The sequence below is a fragment of the Lissotriton vulgaris genome, chromosome 3_1 (genome assembly GCF_964263255.1).
Source record: "Lissotriton vulgaris chromosome 3_1, aLisVul1.2, whole genome shotgun sequence".
Taxonomy (NCBI): Eukaryota; Metazoa; Chordata; class Amphibia; order Caudata; family Salamandridae; genus Lissotriton; species Lissotriton vulgaris.
Window position 1 is genome coordinate 203,536,964 of NC_141689.1, and position 22,293 is coordinate 203,559,256.

Sequence of the window (22,293 nt, forward strand, 5' to 3'; positions counted from 1 at the left end):
ATTTACAACAGCTAGAGCGCGGGATGCTGGATGGCCCTGATCCTGACCTCATGCATCAGTTTAGGGGTAAACTCTCAGAGTACGAGGAGGAGGCAACCAGGGAGGCGAAGCATAGGGGGAAATACTGGACGGCGAGGAGGTACTGCGAGAGTGAGAGACCTGGAAAGGTTCTTGCCGCACTTACGAGACATCAGAGGCATAGTTCCGATGTGTTGGAACTGGTTTTGCCTGATGGCACGCGCTGTAGGGACACGAAGGAAATTCAAGACACGTTTAAACGCCATTACACACACTTATACACTTCACAGCAATCATGGGATGTAAGGTACGAGGAGTTTCTGGACGATCTGGCGCTCTGTTGGCTATCTGACAATCATAGGGCGTTTCTGGGTAGACCCCTTGAGGTGGAAGAAATCAGATGTGCCATTATGTCCCTTAATAATGGAAAGGCTACAGGACTGGATGGTCTCCCCGCCGAATTCTATAAATGCTACGTGGATATTATGGCTCCGGTGCTCCGGGAGGTGTTCGAGGAATCCCTTGAGGTGGGGAGATTGCCGGGGTCTATGAGGGAAGTTGCTATCACCTCGCTGCTCAAACCGGGAAAAGATCCTCTGGACGTAGGGTCCTATAGACCTCTGTCATTACTTAACTGCGATGTTAAAATATTGGCGAAAGTGTTGGCGACGCGGCTCTCGGAGCTTATGCCTGTTATAGTCTTACCGGACCAGTCCGGATTTGTGCCTGGCCGGGCAACGTCTCATAACCTTCGAACACTGTTCTCCCTAATTCCGACAATAGCACCAGAGCTCCCGGTGGCTGCTGTTTTTTTAGACGCTACGAAAGCGTTTGACTCAGTGGAATGGGGTTACTTGATAGATGTTTTATGCAGAATGGGGTTTCCTCGGATATTTATCTCCTGGGTCAAACTGCTGTATACTGACCCGGTGGAGCGGGTGGTTGTGAATGGAGTGCTTTCCTCCCCTTTTCCAATCACGAGGGGGACTCGGCAGGGGTGTCCTCTTTCTCCCCTCCTGTTTGCAATTGCCATAGAGCCTCTTGCTTGTAGGGTTCGCCAATTACATCAACAGAGTGCGTTTAATTGTTTTCAGCGTCAAATTGGGATATCTCTGTATGCTGATGATGTTACGCTTTATGTGAAAGATCCGCAGTTGAATCTTAACGCGATACTACGTGAGTTTGTTGCCTTTGGCGGTATTTCTGGAATACATATCAATTGGCAGAAATCCCAATTCTTTCCGCTAACTGCAGCGGTTCGTCGATTCCCACTTGACTACCCTCTGGAGTGGTGTGATTCGGAGCTACGGTATCTTGGTATTGTAGTGGCTTTGCACAAGGAAGAGACGATCAGGCTTAATTATGGCGTCGCCATCACTAAACTGGCAGATAACATTACGAGATGGATGACTTTACCTCTGTCCATGGCGGGTAGGTCATCTCTGATGAAAATGGTGGTGTTGCCCCGCTTCCTGTACCTGTTTCAGAATATTCCGTATCACCCTGGGGCGTATTTTTTCACGCGTCTCCGCTCGGAGCTGATTCGACTGTTTTGGGGGGGCAAACAGCCGCGAGTGGCATGGTCTACATTGACGTTACCTTATGTTGATGGTGGATTTGATGTCCCTGATTTTGAACTCTATTATGTTGGCGCCCAGGCGCACTATGCGTACCACTGGATGCGCCCCACGCCGTTTATGCCTCAGGGAGCTGCTGAACAGTGGGTTGCTCATCCTCTCCCATTGGAGGGCATGGTACTGGGGAATGTTGGGGACATAGATACACCCCAGACAACAGTGACGTGTACGATTGATGCTTGGAAACGAGTTGCGAGGGCACTGGATCTTGCATTCCTCTACTCACCTGCGCTACCTCTGGTGTATCACCCTGCTCTGTCCTTGTTGCAGGAGATGGGATTCCAACGCCTGTGTAAACGTCTTATGATAGTTACTTGGGGGGACCTTTTTCGTGGGGGCACCTTCCGTACACTTGAGCAATTTTTGGGAGGTGGGGTATACTCTCCGTTGGAAATGTTCTATTATGTCCGATTACGGCAAGGTCTGAGGATGCTGCTGCCTGAGTTCCCCAAGGAGCCGGGCGTGGCTCTACCGCTTCACATGATGTTGCTCTCCGATGCGTCATTTGGTGTCTAAGTTGTATGGTGCCATCAGGAAACAGCGGGTTGCACCATCTAGTCGGGTACGTGAACAATGGAATGTTGAGCTCGGAATATCTATCTCTGATGAGCAATGGAAGTACTGTTGTGGTGTGACTGCCAATATCTCCTCTAGCTGCCGTTTAAAAATCATACACTATAAATTCATACAACGATTCTATTACACTCCAGCTAGGAAACTCAGGTTCCGGTTAGCGGAAGACGATAGATGTGCTCGTTGTCATGCGACGGGTGCCGATTTTCTTCACCTGGCATGGGAATGTGGAGCTATTTCAGAGTACTGGGTGCAGGTCCATGACGCCCTTCAGGTCATGACCGAGGATGGGGTGTTGTTCGACCCTATGGTCCTATTACTGGGATATACCAAGGAGGTGCCGGCACTCTATCGTAGATTTGTGGATGTGACTCTACTGTTGGCGAAACGGAGAGTGGCCTGCTGTTGGGGGCGGGGCAGGGTACCGCGGTTCGGGGACTGGCTGAAAGATGTCCTTTATTGTCAGGATCAATATAATGTATACGCAGACATGATGCCTGTGCGCTGTAGGCCTAAAGACTTTTGGAGCCCGCTGCAGGTGTACCTACTTACCAGGGCTGTGCAGGACACTGATTTGGACAATGAAGATCGGGTTGGGGTGGGTTGACGGGATACTGTTTGATGGGACTCCGCCTCTGTCTACTAAACGCCGTATGACACAGCGACCGGGGAGGTCTCTCTCTACTGCTGTTAGGTCACTTACGTGGGTTACACTGTACGGTCACCGGGGGGGAAGCGGGGGATCACTGCCTACTCTTCTGCGACCCTGCTTAGAATGCCCCAACTCAGGGACTGTTGCACTATGGGTATGCACCCACCGTACTACTGTTGTTCCCCTTCATGTAAAGATGTATGCTTTGTACCCACACTGCTGATGTACTTGTATGTTCTGTATAGATATGCTGCATTTCATGTGTTTGCTAAAATTGTGATGCCACACCTGCCTACCTGTTACCCGCTTGGACTTAACACCTGTACTATTCATCTGCACTACCGCATTGCACTATCCCTGAATCTTCGTATGCTGTGTATATGCGTCACTACTGTCTTTTTGCTTGTCTTCCAATAAAAAGGTTTAAAAAAAAAAAGTAAGAGTGTAAGGCGGTGATTTGTTACTGCGATCCCTGAAAGGTCCGGGAGAGTTGTGTTCCGGGGTGTCAAAACACTTGGCTCTCTGGAGGGCAAGTGTGACACTATAGCTAGTCAGACTCAGGCTCATGGTTACTAAGGTGGTATGGTGGCTGAGTCCCTGCCTACTGACAGTCTATGGTCCCAAGCATAGTTCTGTTCCTGAGCAGAATCCCTGCAAAGCCATGTAACTCCCCTTAACGCAAAGTAATGCAAAGCAGCAATTTGTGCTGCTTTGTGTCACTTTACGATACAAACCGGTGCAATTCTAATTTGCGTTGGTTTTTAAATCCCCAAAAAGGTTAAGTGTAGGGTTAACGTTACAAAACATGATGTTAAACCTTTGAGAATCTGTGCCAAAATATCAATCGCTACACTTTTGGAGTAACTTGGTTAGGTAGATTCAGATACTGATTAGGGGGAAGCGGCCTTTACAGTTCGGTCTAAGCTACGTGTGCTGTTTCAATGCAATGGAACAACACTTGACTGAACCATGCATATGCCATAACCACACATATGCCTGAACCGCTTATTTGTGTGGTTAAGGCATTCAGCAGTCTAGATGTGTTGAACAGGAAGGATCAGGAGAGGAAGCTCTGGGATCCGGCCTGATAAGTGGGGCTGTGGCCTGGTTTTGTCCAGGAGAGGGACAGTTTACGGGTGTCGGGTAAGCTTTATGGCTCAGAGTAGGGGGACTGAAGTTGGGACAGTTTTTTAGGCAAGGGGCAGGGTTTTAGGGCTCACAGGAGGTAAAGTAGTTGTTTGGGCTGGGGTTGGATTTTAAGGCTCAAGGTGGGGGGAAAGGGGCAGTTTTCAGGGCTGGGGTTAGGTTTGAGGTTTATGGTGAGGGGGCTGGGGTTCGGGGCTGTTTGTTGGGCAGGGCATGGTTTTAGTCCTCAGAGTAGGGAGGCGGGCAGTTTTAAGGGCTGGAGCGGGGTGGATTGCAGGGCTGGAGTATCAAGTGTTACGGCGCAGTATGGGGGACTGTGGTGTGCACTTTACCAATAATATCCCTTTAGCAATCATGCTTTTACAATGAAATTCATTGTAAAGACAAACATGGTTAGGCGTGCATGGTTGTATCATACAACCATTGGTAAGGTATGCCCACTACCTGACTTACAGCTACTGTAGTAATTCTTCATTCTGAGGTGAAGGCACAGAGGTGTGAGAGGATTGGTGTCTTACTCGTCTTACTTATCCCATAATGAATGAATGAATGAATGAAATGACATTTGTAACGCGCAACTATGCCCGATGGGCGTCAAGGCGCCTAACGCAAATAACTAGCTCACAGCAGTCAGAGACAGGAGCTTACTGATATGCTTTAGTGAAAAACCAAGTTTTCAACTCTTTCCTGAAGAGATCAAGTGAAGGCAGTGATTTGATCTCCAGGGGAAGTGTGTTCCATATCTGGGGTGCCATAATGGAGAAGGCCTTGCTCCCCCAGCTAGCCTTCTTAGCGCGTGGGATTGCCAGTTGGTTTAGCTCTCCCGAGCGTAAGCATCTGTTCGGGACATACCTAGTGAGCAAGGATCCAAGGGCATTAGCCGGACCTGCCATCAGGGCACTATACGTGAGGCAGAGAAGTTTGAACATAACTCTGGAGGGAATAGGGAGCCAATGGAGATTCGTCCTAGCCAAGGTCATAGAGGACAGCCAAGGCAGGGCCAAAACAAAACGCGCCGCCGCATTCTGTACAACCTGCAGGCGCTGCAGAAGGCCCTTGTTGGCCCCGGCGTAGAGTGAATTACAATAGTCGAGCCTTGAGCCAACAAGAGCGATCACAACCTGCTTACGTGCCTGTGGGGAAAGGTAGTGGACGATTCTTTTCAGAGTCCTGATGACGCCCCAGCAGGTGGCCACCGTCCTATTGACCTGGAGTTCCATGGAGAGCCGGGTTCACAGAGTGGGTCAGGGACACCATAATCTGCGTGTCGTCGGCATACGACACTACCTCCATCCCCTGGGATCTTACTAGTCTTGCAAGGGTGGCCACGTAGATATTAAACAGGGTCGGACTCAGTGCCGACCCCTGTGGCACCCCGCATTGTAAAGACTTAGCAGGGGAGAGGTACTCTCCTAGCATTACACGCTGCTCTCGTTGATGTAGGAAGGAGCTCAGGAGACTGAGGGCCGGTCCTGCTACCCCTGCCTCCCTTAACCTAGATGTTAAAGTGCAGGGAGACAGGGTATCAAATGCTGCTGTAAGGTCCAGCAGTACAAGCACGGTAGTTTGACCCTGATCTACTTTCCTTTAAGAAAACGGGATTTACAATATGGATCAATGTAGCCGCACTCACTTCTTGTAATATTTCCTGCATTTAAAGCCTATTTCCTACCAATGTATTTCACTTGTTTTTTAATGGTGAAATGTTGTGGGGAGGGGGCAGTCGAATTAAGCTTTTACTGCATTCCCTGTACCGGGCAGATCGGAATTACTGCCCTTTCTCAAAATGAGGACTTTTATTGGTTGTTCTCATGGAAGCCTACTTTTGTTAAAAATGGATGCCTGGCTGACACCTGCCCTAGTACAGGTTGTCCAGATAGCATCCACAAATGCATGTGGTTTCATCTGTTTTTTTCCAATGAAAATGACTTTTCCTGCTACTTTGCACATATTTATTATACATTAAATTCCACGAAATATACTTTTCTTTGCATCTTTTTGCAGTGGTAGACTATTATTTTTATTATAAGACCTCCCAGACCCCCTTAACTCTTGATCCTTTCCTGTGTATCCGTGCCGTCAAAAATGCAAGTTGCAATTATCCGTATTTTGCGTCCTCAGTTTCAAAATCCCCAGAAAATAGCTTTAAGCCTTTTCTCTATCTTCTCAGCCAGTTGCCAGTTCCTTTATCCTAATCCAAGTTGAACGCATCTTCCAATACCACCCTGAAAGCAGGAGCTGTGAACAATGAGTACAATCCAAATTAGACGAAAAAAGGCTACCGTGCACAATAGTTCTTGTTATTAAGGCTTACAAATAATGAATTGCATTTCTTTACAAATAAACCCTAAATTGAATCCGTGGTGCATTTAAAAAGAAAAGATCCATTATACCTTCCAGTTTTATAATATATTCCACATAATCTTCTTAAAATTAATTTTTGCTTGAAGAAACAGAAGGGCTTAAATAGGTGCAGCATGCAATTCATTTAAATGCTGCAATTCATTTTACATAATACCAACTATTAATAAGTATATGAACAAACGTGTGTTCTTGCATGAGAGTTCAAACCTTTAAAATGAAAATACATTTTTTATAATTTGAAAAAAAGATAAACAAGACAAGCACACATAACATCATCACGGTATCTTTATTTTTGGGTGCCTTAATTTAAGATAAGCAGAGTTGTATATTTTTGATGATAGAGAATCCGAATGTTCGCCTCCAGAGCTGTCAGGATAATGCACTATACATACAACAATATCCCAGAGTCTACACACATATAGAACCACGCGTTCCTCTCCTAACCAAGGCTCTCTCTACAAAAATAAATCCTGAAAAAATATTCAATACATTTTCGAATTCCCATCACTCACCATACCAGGTGACATGCTTCATCATCTGGGTCTCCTTTGATAGTCAACCTGTTGACTATAAGGGCTCCAACAACACCATATTTATAGAGGAGCCCAGGGATGTTTTATATCACTATACTCAATAGTCTCTTCACACAGATGTGAGCAGAAAAAGTTTTTATGGAGTGTATGGGAAAGAAATGCAGTGCAATAGTGAGTGTGAAGTTAAAATTAGAACATGGCAAGACCAACATTTTTATTCATGTCTCCCACAGTCCAAATTAAAAACAGTGCAAAAAGACAGTTTCAACAGATAGCTGTCTCTAATAGTCAAATGGTCAACATGTTTCAGCACATCTAGGCAATCCTGTGCCTCGTGCTTTCATCAGGACCGATCCAATTATTTTTGCTACTGCAAAAGTGAAAAAAATTTAAAAAATCAATATAACGTGTGTCCATGCATTTGTCCCAATTGGAAACAATATGACCTAGTCACCTTTATCTTACTGTTCACAATCCATCCTCGAAAAGTACTCGTATCTCTTGAAGTATCCCTAGTATTTGAGGGAAATACCTCACCCCACCTGGTAACGGCTCAGGGTAAAGGAGGCACCGCTCTGTCGGCCGGTACCTCTGACAGTCATCCTAGCCGAGATATTTATTTTTTATTTTTTTATTTTTTAGTATTTTTATTTCACATCTGTGTGAAGAGACTATTGAGTACAGTGATATAAAACATCCTTGGGCGCCTCCATGAATATGGTGTTGTTGGAGCCCTTATATTCACCAGGTTGACTATCAAAGGAGACCCAGATGATGAAGCATGTCACCTGGTATGGTGAGTGATGGGAATTCGAAAATGTATTGAATATTTTTTCAGGATTTATTTTTGTAGAGAGAGCCTTGGTTAGGAGAGGAACGCGTGGTTCTATAAGTGTGTAGACTCTGGGATATTGTTGTATGTATAGTGAATTTTGGGGCATTTTATCCCGGAAAGTCCTTACACTCCGCCTCTGACCATACCTAAAATTTGGTGTGTTACTGTCAGGATAATGGCCATAGCTCCTTCTGCACTCCCTCTTCAGACCCTCAGTGCTTCCATTTCTCATACACATCTCTCCTGATTTCTTCTCATCTCAATCCTTTCATATTAAATTTTTTCCTGTGCATCCAGATTTAGCTGACTCAAAGTGCCTGTGTGTCTTACTATAATGCATAACAATGCAAAAAGACATTTCTTGATATTCATTTCCCTGATCAATTGTTAAATATATGGTATGTCCTTCCTCCAAATCACCATTTATTTTGCACCAGGTTGCTTAACCTGAGCTCAAAACCCTGCCCCCCCAACCTCCCCCCCACTGGATCAACACCCCATTGCGTACAAAGGCCATGCGCAGCTGGGGCCTAGCTGCCCGTGGGGGCTGGATGCAAGGTCTGACCTGATGCCGGGTCCTGCTCCCAAACCCAGGCTGCGCACGACTGAACCCTCTACCAACTGGTCAAAGACCATGTCACTAAAACTTGCACACTTGCCTTGCACTGCTTATGACATAAATTATTACATTACCCATGACATGTTCCATGATATTATTGAGATCATCACCAATGACACCTGAAGCAACATCATTAACCTCATCATGTGCAAGTATCTCTGAATTAGACCCACTTGTCCCTTTTGCAGATGGATCATTAATATGACATTTGTTAGTCCAGTTCAATGGAAGCCAACCAAGACTATAACTGCATTAGGTTGACCATGACGCTTGATGAATTGATTATATGACGCGACGCAGCAGTCTTTCAGACTAATCATAATGTTGGATTTCCTCTAGCAAAGGCACATGGCAGCTGCCTGCTTATTCTTTCTTTATAGATTTTGTGTTTGGTTCTTGGCAGCCCATGATACACTTATTTTTGTAATAATGCAATCTGAACATAGCCAGAGCCCTGATGGCAAAACCGAGGCACCCTGGAGTTAGCTTGAAATTTGTTCACTAAATATGTCAATGCAATGAATTAAATTAGTTTGATCACTCAGCAAGTGTGAGATTACAAATTGTGAAAGCTGAAATAAGGAAACAGTCAGAATTAAATGTTGCCAGTGAGTGCATCTGTGGTCCGCAGGTACTCTTTTTGGGGACTTGGGCATATCATACAATGACCCACAAGAAGAGAGAGAAAGACTTCAAAAAGAAGGAAGAGAAAGATGAAAAGCAGTGGCAAAGGAAGAAAGCCGGGAAGAACAAGAACATGTAAGAGTGAGATAAAGGAGCAATGAGAGCATGCTAGAGAATAAAATAGGCTTGAGGTGAATTCAAGACTAGATAGCCTTGGTATTCAACATGCAGCAGCAGCGCCCTTCTGGGAAAGAATTGGGCCCTGGCACCGGTTTCACAAATTAAGCAGTGGAAACAGTAGGAGAGTACTTGATTTGTGACGTCTTTCACCTGTGCCCATTTTAGACAAATGTGTCTCATGCCCAATGACATTGACTGCGAGTTTTATTGATAGTTCTAATGTGTTCAAAGCAAAAAGTTCTCTTTCTCTAGTTAAAATAATAAGAGAACGTGCCTAGGACGTTCCAAACCTTAATGTCTAAAGGTGCACAATTTCAGAGATGCTCGTATCCAAGATTCTTCAAACAAAAAACATCTGATTCAGCTGCAAGTATTCCACATCAGGCCAATCGTTACATTAATTGTACTCTGAGTTATTCTACTCCCCTCATAATATAAAAAGTCCTCTCCCCAATGAAAGGGGAAATTGCACTTTGAGGCTTGACAGCTGAATAGCAGTAACAACTGTTGTAATGATGACCTGCCTATGAAGGCTTTTCCAGACTTTACTGTAATTGAATGTTCTGACCTTCTATAGACTATTACAGAAAATAAAAAAAATGTTTCAAGTATAAGAACATAGTGAAAATTACAACAGTTAAGCTAAAAGCATTGCCCTTTACAGGTCTGAAGAGGCAGACAAATGGGACAATGGTTGTCTATTTCTTGGCAGAGGAGCGTGCTCTAGGACATAAAAAAGCTACCTGATTGGGAAACACTTTCATTTTTTATTTACATTTGAGGGGAGGATAGTTGATGCTGTTGGATTGCAATTCTCATATTCTTACTTTTTGTATGTACATTTTGCTGTACAAGTAATTCATGTTCTAGGCTGATTTAGGGTATACTGGATGATTGTATGTGTGTGTGTGTAAATTCACTGAAAAAAGCAAAGGTTACAGGATTGTTATAGTTAGGCTCAGATTTCTCTCGTACAAAACCATAGCATTTCAGCAGTTATGATAACCTTAGCTAACTATAACTTACTCACCCACAATGCATTGCTTATGACCTCCAATATTAGATCCCTCGTGGCATGGCCAATGGCATCACTGGTTTTAAAGTGAATTTCTAAGGTTTTTCAAATACTATTTCAAAACAATCATGTCCCTGTAACCTTTTGTTTTTTTAAGTGAATTTCTATTGCTTTTTAACTTGTAGTCATGTTTGCAGAGAGGTGGAGACAAAGGGTGGGCCTTTGACTAGATCTCAGGAATCCTGCTGTGTCAGACTTACTCAAGGTAATAAGAGGCCTTCTGGACCCCCAAGAACCCTTAGCATCCAAGAGGACTTCATCCCCCAACCAGCAGTGCACCAGGAGATGTATTTGCAGTGTGGTGGAGAAAGGGAGCAAGGCCCCTGAATACCTCTCATCAATTTTGCTGTGTGGATCATACTGAAGGTCACAGGAGGGCTTGTAGGCCCCAAAGGACACCTTAGATCCTAGGGGACTTAATCTTCCAACCTGCAGCGTGCCAGGAGGGGCGTTTGTATAGTGGTGAAGGAAGGGATTGTGTTCCCCAAAGTCCACTCAGCAATCGTGCTGTGTGGGACTTACTGGCAGCAACGGGTGGCTTGTTGTCCACCAAGGACCCTCAGCATGCAAGGGGACTTCATCCTCCAACCAACAGCGTACCAGGAGAAGTGTTTGCAGAGTGGTGGAGAAAGGGGGTATGGCCCCTGTAGACCTCTCTGCAATCCCGCAGTGTGGGACATACTGGAGGTAACAGGAGGACTTGTTGGCCCCCAAGGACCCTCTGGAGTGAAGAGGACTTCCTCCCCCAACCAGCAGTGTGCCAGAAGGTGCATTTTGAGAGTGGTGGAAAAAGGGGGCATGACCTCTGAAGTCCACTCAGTAATCACGTTCTTTGGGACTTACTGGATGTAAAAGGAGGGCCTGTTGCCCCAAAAAGGACCCTCTGGATTCAAGGGGATATTCATCCCCCAACTAGTAGTACACCGGAAGGTGCATTTGCAGGGTGGTGGCGAAAGAGGGTGGGGCCTCTGGCAACTTGCCTTCCAACTTTTTTTGTAAATTTTGTAAAATTTATTAGGAGAGGATGCAACGTGGCCCCCCTTCCTGAGGCCGATATGGGGCCTGGGGACCTCATCCTCCTGGGCCAGGCTTTTTTTTTTAAATGGGGGAGAATGCCTTCGTGTCCCTCCTCCATAGGCTGATTTTGGCCTCATGGACCAGATCCCCTGGGACCTGACCTTTTTATTTATTTATCTTTTTAAAAACAAAAGAGGAGTCAAAAAGGGAGCCCCCACCGGTCAACTTTGTCCCTGTGTACCCCATTCCCTGTGGCCTGGCCTCCATTGTGAATGCCCTGTCCTACTCAGAGCACACATGTACCACTGATGGGAACAACAGGTGGAGCCTCAAGGCTGCCACCGTCCCTGCCAGTTCCCCACCTCTTGTGGGAGTCAGCATTGCTTTCAAACAGAGTGAGCTGCTCTTGCTTGCTCAAAGCGGAGCACGGTTTGCTATGGCTTGGCAGGAGCAATAAAGCTCCCGCCAAGCCATAGCAAACAGCTATGTCCCAGAGGTGGGCACCCCGGGACATAGCAAGAGCCAGCCCTGGGGGGTGGTGGCCCCAAGGGCTGTCTATGGTGCCAGAAGGGGAGCCAAGTGGACCCGCAATTGTTTCTAAAAATGGTCCTGGGAGGTGGTAGTCCCTGGGGCATGAATAAGCCCCAGGAGGGGGGCCCGTGCACCCCCTCCTTTTTATGCAAATGACCCCAGGATCTGGGCAACCCGGGGTTGGATTATTAAGGAAGTGCGGAGCCCGCTCTTCATTTTTAAAAAAACAATTCAGTGGGATCAATGGATCTGCCCACATCTCTGTTTTTTATAATGCTTTATTAGACAGCCTCCTTCCTCTCCGGCAGAACCCAGAGCATCTTCCTCCCCCATTCCGTTCCAAAGCCTCCGAGATCATATGCGGCATACCCCAGGGATCCTCACTCAGCCCGACGCTGTTCAACATTTACATGGCCCTGCTCGCACACGTAGCCTGACAGCACGGCTTCAACATAATCTCCTACGCTGACGACACTCAGCTGATCCTCTCCCTCACCAAGGACCCCATCAGAGCCAAAACCAACCTCCACGAAGAAATGAAGGCCGTCGCCGACTGGATGAAGACTGGCCGTCTGAAGCTGAACTCGAACAAGACGGGGGTCCTCGTCCTCGGCTCCAACCCTTCAGCCTGGGATGACTCCTGGTGGCCGACAGCACTGGAGGCAGCCCCGACACCCACCGACCACGCGCGCAACCTGGGAATCATCCTCGACTCAGCGCTCTCAATGACCAAGCAAGCCAACGCCGTCTCCTCCTCCTGCTTCAACACCCTCTGCATGCTCCGCAAGATCTACAGATGGATCCCAACAGATACAAGAAAGACAGTCACCCAGGCCCTCGTCAGCAGCAGACTCGACTATGGAAACGCCCTCTAAGCGGGAGCCCCGACCAAGCTCATCAAACGACTACAACAAATCTAAAACGCCTCAGCATGACTGATCCTCGACATACCACGACACGGCCACATCACCCCCCATCTGAGAAACCTGCACTGGCTCCCTGTCAACAAGAAGATATCCTTCAAGTTCCTCACCCACGCACACAAGGCACTCCACAGACTGGCCCAGCCTACCTCAACAGACGGCTCTTCTTCTACATCCCCAACCGCCAGCTACGCTCCATTGACTTCTCACTCGCCACCGTCCCACGCATCTGAAGAACAACGACCGGTGGGAGATCCTTCTCCCACCTCGCCACTAAGACATGGAACACCCTCTCACTGAGCCTACGACAGACCCAATACCTGCTGACCTTCAGGAGGATACTCAAGACTTAGCTGTTCAAGCAGTAGTGGCCCTCCACGCCTTGAGACTCTCGCGGGTATGTAGTGCACTTTACAAATGATTGATTGATTGATTTATTGACTGTAGGGTCTCTGTGAGAACCCCTAAGCAGCCTAGGGAGTCAGGGTGTTTCTACCATGCCCCCTTTTTTATTTATGTTTTTCATGTGATTTCATTCAGCTAAGGCCCAAGATGGCTCCCAACATATTCTGGTTTGAAGTGCTGGCAGCAAACCAGATCTCAGCATGAGATCGGTAGAGGTCACAAACCTGTTGCGTCCATATATGTATATATATCATGCTCCAGGTGCACACAAGCAAACAAGAACGCACTCAGCCAGCAGTACCTCAAGGCATTTATTCGGGTAAGGAACAACTCCGCATTCCGATATGATTTCAGCTCTCATGTTGATGATGTAAGACAGATGCATTTCTGCTGCTCATCTTCAGAGGCTCGACACTGAGTGTGTGCTTGGACATTCCCATATTATTAATATTATAAACCCTCAGAGGGGCTACTCTAATGAGTTTGAGCGCAATGTCTTGTGGGATTTGTAGTACGTGTCATAAAATCTTCCCTTGATGGGTGAACTTTAATAAGGCTGGTTCCATTTCAAAGCTGTTCGATGGGCCTTGGAGCGCGGTTTGTTCAGAGATCCCCAACTAATGCTTCACTTTGCAGGCTCGGCAAGATTCTGGGCCCCGTGACCCCCAGTGATGGCGGGGTGGTGCGTCCTTCGCGGCCGGGATGCCGAGTAATATATCAAGCTCCAGGTGCCCACAAGCAAACAAGAACGCATTCAGCCAGCAGTACCTGAAGGCATTTATTCGGGTAAGAAACAACTCTGCATTCCAATATGAGATCAGCTCTCATGTCGATGATGTAAGCCTGATGCGTTTCCAAGCCGCTGCTCGTCTTCCGTATTGAGCCTATAGTTACTCACCCAAAGAATCAATCACTCAATTTACTAACCTATACAGTTAAACACACACCACCTCTCTGATTCATACAGGTACTAACACATACTTACTCTCTTATACAATCACTGACACAAGTACGCAATAAATCCATACAGCCCCTCTCGCAATCACTCACTTGCACATACAGTCAATCATATACTCCAACACTCACATATACTGCCTTACACATTAGCAGTTACTCACCCATATACCACTGAGACATCCATTCACTCAACGACAAAGCTATATGCACACTCACTCACCCATACAGCCCCTAGCAGATGCACTCATCATGAATCCATATACCTAGTCAATCACCCACTCACACATCCATGTTGGAAATCAAACACCCTCATAGCCACTCAGGCACCCATACAGGTACTCACACAACCAATCAAGAACCCATACATCCATTCATGTACCTACTTACCAACCCATGCAGTCACTTAGACACCAACTGACATTCACACAGATTAGTCATACATTCACTGAGACACATATGATCACTCACTTATACAGTCAGTCACCACTGAATCATCCATACAGACATGCATACACACATTCATTCTTCAATACACATTGGCATATAAATATATATGACATTCCTAAACTTTTTAGTAGCACTTTGTCACTAGATGATGTCATCAGTGACGTTATTTTAGATGTCATCAGTGATGCCATCAGGAGGGAACCAGGATTGGACATCGAAGTCCTCTGATTGAGCAATATCATCGAGGATGCCAGCTTCACCATTTTCATGCTGGAGTTATTGCTGCCTGTGATTGGCTAATAAACAGCCAATTGTGAAGCCGAACCATATGAATAGAATTGGTGCTGTCTGCATCAGGCATTTGTCTCTGCCGCACTGAGAAAGGCACACAGCTAAAACATATATGCAGCAAATAAAGTTTAATTGAACACCCCACAAGTGTTCCAGGTATCTTTGTAGTAGTTGTGTAACTAGTGGGTCCCACATTTTTTTCGGCACCCACAGCTAGTTCCGTGACCTTGGTGGGGAATAGGTTTTGGCGTTTCTCTCAGACCTGCCTGAACCGTCGGTGCTTAGCCCCATTGACCAAGAGAGGTCATGGACTATTCAAGCCCAAAGACACCAGTCATTTGTTGGACCCCCACAGAGGGTCTGCTATCTATCCAGCGACAGGCGAGGGGTGCACAGAGTCACTGAATAGTGGCAGCCCATGTGAAAGATTGTTGTGGCGCAGAGGACAGTTGGAAATGACAGCAGCCAACATCCAGCACAGACATCAGGAGAGAACCGGGCTTGGACATTGAAGTCCTCTGATTGAGCAATATCATTAAGGATGCTGGCTTCAACATTTTGATGCCAGAGTTACTGCTGCCTGATGATTGGCTAATGAACAGCCAAGCTTAAAGCTGAACCATTTAAAAAGACTTGGTGCTGTCCGCATCGGACGTTTGTTTCTGCCACACGATGTCACTGACCATGATGTAATATGTGACATCATCCACAGAGCTTTGCTGGCACAAGAGTTATAGTTAGCTCAACTAACTATAACAGGCGAATTTCTCGGGTTTTATATGAGTCAAATGTTCAACTAACTATAACATCCTGAAAACTATAGTTTTTTTAGTGAATTTTAAGGGTTTTTTAAATGTTAATTCCTAACTATAACGTCTGAAAAACCTATGGTATTTTCAATGAATTTCAAAGGTTTTTTAAATGTTAGATTCATATTTTAATATTTATAAACCCTATATGTTTTCTATTTTTTTTTAAATATTTTGAAACTCTGTTATGCTTTTTTTTTACTTCAAAATGTATGTAATGTTTTATATCTTCCACTTTTTTTGGGAGAAAACTGCAGTCCCATACCGGTAGTGTACCAAGTTCCAGCACCACGCGCGCGAATCCTATCGGCCATATTGCTAAACTCGTAAATGATGCGCATTTCGTATCCGATGGGTTCGTGGCACCGCGTTCCGCGTAACATCATATACGTATGAGGTCGCACCAGCCGCTTCTTTGGTGTCCGACGGGTACGCTGTACCAAGCCACACGTTACGTCATATACGTAAGGGGTCACGCCTGCTGCACGTTGTGTATGTGATGAGTGCACGCTGCCAGGCCCTATGTTACGTCACAGACGTATGGTGTCACGTTGGGTACGACATTCCCTCATTTTTTTTATGTCTCAAAACTATATCTAAATAACTTTAAAGTGTATATGAGAGCAAGCAAAAATCTAAAATATTTTAAGCATTTATATATTTCTAACTGTAATAAACTTATATTATGATAAATATATTTTCTCAAAATCGGGTTGGGTGGGCCTCCTTGTGCGCTCGATGCGCGTTTGCCATGTGACCTTAAAAAAAAAGCATTTGATTAGTTCATAACGTTTCCCATTGTAACAGTTGGAGGACCCCACCCATTCTCTCTACAGCTTTTGATGAGACACACCGCTTCTGCTTAGAGAGCTTTTTTGAAAAGTTTTTTGCTATGTACACAAATCTTATACTACACACAATTTGCAACAATCATCTTGATCTATATTCATGGTCTGTACATTAGCCTTCCACGTGTGATGGCAATGCATCTGAAACAGTACATCAAAAAACAAATGTGTGTTACACGATGCCCCTGGTGTGTGTACGCATTATTGTGCTGCCTTTCAGCCTGGGTATTGGTGGCTCGAAGGGGTATCATCAGCCACGGGCAGAGTGCACATCTTAGATCACATGTGACAAACAGTAAAAAGTAATGTGTAGATTTGTGTTGCAGTGTTCTCTATTGTCAGGTTTTACCAGTATAGTAGTGTGTCATATGTGAGACTTTCAGATTCATGCTTGACATGCATTCCTTGACTGTAATGAATGTTATCACGAAGTATGACTTAGCCTCACTGCTGATCCTCCCTCCATCCGAGCACATTCATATGTGTGCGCTTTGCGATAGCAACATTTTCAATAATACCGCGTGTCTGCGCTTATCCACAAGCTTGGCAACGAAATGTGATGTTGTCCATTCAATGTTTTTGAACAGCATCTGATTAGCGATAGTTGCCGCCCTCCCAGTACATGCTAGAATTATGTAAATTGCGCATTGTGCAACAGAAACACACATAAGTACATTTCCTGGCCAGGCAGGAACTGAACAATGCCCAGGTCCCCGGAATAATTATTCACAACCCTAGCCTGGCCTAGCATATGCAAGCCCAGCCCACTTTGCATACGTATAAATAGGATAACGACACATGTCCCAGTTCTTCCACACTGCCTCAGATGATATGGCCGCATCCACCTTGCATATCGCAGTGTGCAATAAAAAAAGAAGGGATCCATGAGGTGTACACCATCCTGGCAATCAACACAAGATATGAATTGTGAACCCTACTGGCCGTCGTGTTTGGAAAAGGATCCATGAGGTGTACACCATCCTGGCAATCAACACTGCATATGAATTGTGAACCCTGCTGCCCATCGTGTCTGGACACACAACAATGACAGCAGGTGAGCAGTGGGGCCTGGGTGCATAGGGGCTTGCAACAATTCGCTGTGCTGCGGATTGGATGGGGTGCATCAGCCTGGGTGCCCAGGTTTGAACAAGCGATGTTGCCGTGCGTAATGTTCTGATCTCTGACCTCAATCAGTCACATCTCTGTCTCATTTTAAAGACCTGCTGGATCCTGCTGTAGGCCTGAGCCAGTGGGTGCCACTGCCCTACAGACCCGTGGTGTTGGCTTTTGGAACACTATAGTCAGCTAATTACTAAGTGTACATGCACACAGCCTTGCGCCACTGCATTACACACGCACATTATGCTTCTAGCATGCGCTCTGTTCATTTGTATGTAAACATTGGCATAACATTTTATTATTTAACCGTGTCTATTCTCGTGCACTCAACTCCTCTTTGAACCACGATTACCACTAACAGTTGGTAGATCGTACTTCAAGAAGGAACGATGCACTCAACTGGTGTTCTCTACTAAGCTTGAAATAAAACTTCATTTACCTCAACACTTTTGCAGCATTATATTATTTCTCCCTTTTCTTTATTCGGTTCATAGCAAAAACCATAAAAGTAAACTACATAGTACAATAATGTCAAGACCAATTTAAAAATATGACAAGATAGTTGTGCAAATTTTTACAAACCATTTGATACAAATATGTGTAAAAAACATTCATTATAAATATCATTAAAAGAGACAATACTAACAAATAGGACAATTTTAAAAAGAGACAAACCCCTTGATCATAATTCCCCCAAATATGGGAATCTTGTAACCCTAGATAAAACATTCCCTTCGCAGTGCATAGTCATAATTCTTTTGGGCTTGCTGCCCACAATCATTACATGAGATTTTGTAATGTTCACACCTAAATTAAGGGCTTTCATAAAATTAGCAAATACATTTAAAAGACATTGCAGCCCCAATGCTGTGCGTGCTATTAAGGCGGCATCGTCAGCATAAAATAATGCCGGAATAGAATACTTGCCAGCCCGTGGAATATCTTTGCACGCCTCTGTTAAAACTGCACCCAGATCATTAATATAGAGGGTAAAAAGTTGAGGGGCTAAAATACACCCCTGTCTAACACCGTTAATGATCCCAATCTTGCCCGTACAGTTACCTAAGCTGTCATATCTCACTGTGGCTGTAAGGTCCCTGTGCAAATCAGCAAGAAAATACACAATGTTTTTATCAATGCCAAGCTTAAGGAGCAAACCACAAAGTTTGGACCTATTCACACGGTCAAAGGCCGAGGATAGGTTCATAAAGGCTAGATATAGCGTACCCCTTTTGGCAATGGTGTCTTTTCCAATTAATAGCTGAAGGTTGAGGCTCTGCTCTATAGTGCCTCTTCCCTTCCTAAACCCATATTGCAGGCATGAAAGGGTATCTGTATCCTCCAACCAAGCTGTTATTTTGCCTAGGACCACTCGCCCTAGCACCTTTACTGCAGAGTCAATGAGTGAGATAGGGCGATAACAACTGGGATCCCATCTATTACCTTTCTTAAAGATGGGTATGATGACAGATTCAGACCAAGTGTCCGGGATACCTGCTGTACATACCCTATTAAAAACATTTGTTAAAATTGTGGACCAGGTCCTGACATCTGATTTAAAGAGGTCGGCTGGGACGCCGTCGGGCCCCGGAGCATTATTGCTCGTCATCTTCCTGATGGCGTCTGCCACCTCTATCTTAGTGACCGATAAAGTATAGGGATCAGAAAAAGGGGTAGGCAAAATCGCCTGCCCAAAATTTTCCCCTTCATAGACTGATTTAAAATGGGAGCACCACACCTGTTGCTGAATACCACAATCTAATCGGCCGTTACAACGGTCATGGAAAAAGGGTTTGTTTACGACAGCCCAGAATTTGGCGCTATTCCTGAGCACGTCTATGGAAGTTAATTCTTCCCAGGCCGCCTCCCGAATCTCACGTCTTCTGGTTTCCAGAGCTTTATTGAAACTTTTCCTTAATAAGGCGACAGTCGCCCTATTCACTGGCTTACAATCCAGGGCGTCCTTTAGCTTTTTATTGGCTAACGAATAATTTCTGTCAAACCACCCCATCTCTTCAGAAACCCCAGTTCTCCCTGTACGTTTGAGGTCTGCAGAGATCTGGGTACAAATTATTGAGTAAGCCTCTAAAACCTCCTCATTCCCTGCTTCCAGATTCAAACATACGTCCAACTCGGATCCTACCTTCCTTGTTAAATTATTATGGAAGTCACCCGGTATGACTCTACTCCATCTGATCCTACGGGCCTGGTCTGTTGGACGAATATCAAATTTATCTGACCTGTTACGAGCTATCTTTGGTTTTTCAATCATGTCAAAAACACTTAGGACCACTGAGTTATGTCTATGTATTTATTTTTATATAGCGCATAATTCACCAATAGGTCTCAGAGCGCTTGCGAGACAACTGGAGAGAAGGGAAATGCGACCAAACAGGTGAATATCCAGTGATCTTATCCCCCAATGCTAAACTAATAAAAATATAGTCAATAATGGAGTGACTACCATTCCCTTTGAAGGTAGCTGTCTCCTCATCCTGCATGGGTGGAAGCATAAGACCGTTATCCGCCAAGATTGTTTAAAGGAGATCTCCCTGTGCAGAATATTCAAAGTGGGTATCCCCTTGCTCTACTGGACCTAATCGGTCTAATGACACACAGTTATCAGGAGAGGCGTGGATATTAAAATCTCCCATAAGTATGATAAAACATGGATTTTTGTTGCCCTCCTTATAATCTGTCAAAAATAAATTTAGGGTGGCCAGATGGTCAGTTGTGCTAACTCTATCATATGAGTTATAGAAGTTACGGCCAATATGTATCATCAAACTATTTTGCATTTCCTAAAAAGCGAATTTTAAGGAATTGCTATTTAGGAAATGCAAAATGGTATGTATGAACAAAATCGCTTTTTATTTGCGATTCCTTAAGCTTCCTTAATTGCGAATTCGCATTTTGCGAATTCGCAATTAAGGAATAATTTCCAATGCATTCCTATGGGCCAGGAGGCCCATAGGAATGAATGCTAAATAATTCTCAAATTGTGAATTCGCAATTTGCTAATCGCAATTTGAGAATTATTGCAAGGGTGCAGGGGTGTCTCAAAGACACCCTGCTGCACCCCTGAAAAGAACATGTGTGTGCATATGGCACACATACATGCCCTATGGGCATGTGTGTGCATCATATGCCACCTTTAAAAATGACAATTTGTGCATTTCTGGAAGAATTCGCAAGTTACCATCAACTGAAAGTTGGTGGTAATTTGCGAATTCTTAAACAAAATTCGCAAGCTAAAATTGCTACATACATAGCATTTAAGGAATCGCAAATTTGCGATTCCCTAAATGCTATGGAAAAATAAGGAATCGCACAAGTTTGCAATTCCTTATTTTGGGAATGTTTCATACATTCCGAAACGTGCAAAACAGCCGTTTGCGAGTCGCAAAGGCCGAAATTCTGCAAATTTCGGCCTTTGCGATTCAAAAACGGCTTGATACATATGGCCCCTAATGATTAAAATACTTCCCACCCCACTCCGGTAAATTTGAACTGCCAAGCAGTTTCGTGTACCTGTATCTACTTGAATATGGGTACCCGGTATAGCTGCCGAAATTAAGGTAACCCAACCGCCCTTCGCCCTCCCCATATTAGACGGAACTGCAAGAATAAAATAACTCCAGTAACCATCCACACTCAAATTAATCCCGGTGTCCCAGGTTTCTTGTAGACCTATAATATCTCCCACACCAATAGACTCTCTCCATACTGGGTCATCTATTTTATTTTTAAGCCCAGCAACATTCCAAGTTACCAGCTTTATAGCTGTGCTCTTAGGCCCTTGATCACGCCCATCTACAGGGAGGGCGTTTCTCACTGGTGTGGCTGCACTGGGGGCTCTAGCTGGGGAAACAGGGATAGTGATTTCTTCTTGAGTCCCTAGTCACTCATTTTCATCTAGATTAGAGAAGGTGTCAAATCTGTTAAAGACTGGAACAGTAAATTCAAAAGTACCTCTCTCTTTAAATAAGTCATTACACACAGGCCTTAAGCTAATTGGGGGGTAAAAGAACCCCAAAGGGAGTACGTTTACATAGTCACCTTGAATTCTGACTGACCCAGCCTGTCTTAATATGTCATCGACCAGCCTCCTGGGAAATGTGGTCCCAGCCCTCGCGGCACAGCCGTTCCCCTCATGGTGTTTTTGGAGAGACTCCGGTGCAGCCGTTCCCCTCATGGCAAGAACAAGGTCAGGAAATGCCAGGTAAGACTCCCAGTCAATTTTTAGCAGCGTCCCAGTGAGCGCTCGTCGCTCTTTGCTTTTCTAGCACCTCCGGGCGCAGGAGTGGTGTCAGTGGCGTCAGGTGTGTGCCTGGCCGCCGGGGCACCTGGGAAATGTGGTCCCAGCCCTCGCATTGCAGCTGTTCCCCTCACAGTGTTTTTGGAGAGACTCCGCCGCAGCCATTCCCCTCACGGCAAGAACAAGGTCAGGAAATGCCAGGTAAGACTCCCAGTCAATTTTTAGCAGCGTCCCGATATACGGGGAACGTCGTTTACGACGCAACTTTTAGCACACAGTGCTATTACAACGCGGTTTTTAAATCGCATTCTATTACAATGCATGACTCTGGGGGGCGCTCAAGGATAGGAATACTTTTAATTTACTATCCAACACCTTCCCTAGTGTCAACGGGGACAGGTGTTGGAATAGTAAATTAAAATATTCACTATC